Source organism: Trichechus manatus, unplaced genomic scaffold (genome assembly GCF_000243295.1).
Source record: "Trichechus manatus latirostris isolate Lorelei unplaced genomic scaffold, TriManLat1.0 scaffold00639, whole genome shotgun sequence".
In the NCBI taxonomy this organism is placed as follows: Eukaryota; Metazoa; Chordata; class Mammalia; order Sirenia; family Trichechidae; genus Trichechus; species Trichechus manatus.
The window spans coordinates 32739-33760 of NW_004444575.1; positions in this window are offsets into that span (position 1 = coordinate 32739).

The window sequence follows — 1022 nt, forward strand, 5'->3', positions numbered from 1 at the left end:
TTGTGGACTGTGGAATCAATAGTGACCCTGTAGGGCAGACTAAAACTGTCCCATAGGGTCTCGTAGGCTGTAATGTTTAAGGGAGCTGATTGCCAGGTCTTTTCTCATGCTGAGCAGCTGATGGGTTCGAACATCTAACCTTTTGGGTTGCAGCTGAATGCTTAACCATTATATCACAAAGATTCCTTAGCACTTACCTAGTCTGGAAGTATTTCTATAATTTAATAATCAATAATGATATTTCAGGGTTCTGGCTACCCAGCAGCCTTAAATAGTGAGAAATTCCCAAAGGAAAACCCCTGCCTTTTAGGTTATAGGGAAGGACATAGTTAAATTTAGTTTTATTCCAAAGTTACTTCAATCAGATTAATCAGTTAATCAACACTATTTGCTTAAATTCAGTTTGTTATTGATCCCATGTAAGTCCTTTCACAAAGCACCATCTGATGAAACAAAATATCTATGGTATCAGGAATAAAACTTCTCTTTGCACAATTCTTTTGTCTTAGATATTGCACATTTAAATAAAGGCCAACAAAAGTTAATTTCAAAGATTGTTCATTCCACATTTTCTATTCACATATAGAGACATTTTTCAATTCCACATTTTAATGTTATAAATATAAATCTCAAGGCCTGTATATATCCCTAAGCATGAAATCAAAAGTATAAATTCAGAGAAAGAATGATACATATGATTATGTAAAAATAACTTTGATGGTTAAAATTATTACTATAGAGAGGCAGAGCCAACATAGCAACCTAGTCAGATGCACTGTGCCATCCTTCTGCAGCAAAGACATGAAAAACTAAGTAAAACAGAACACTAAGAATCAAATGAAGGGATAAAGAATTAGATCAAACACCAAATGGAAGAAGAAACTGACAAAAAAAAGAACAAGGAGAGACACAGAGTAGAGGTCCCCTGCCAACTACCACAGCACAATGTCACCATCTTGGAACACATCCCATCAATGAAGTATGGGAAGGCAACTTCATGGAGCTCCCAACAGGAGACAGAG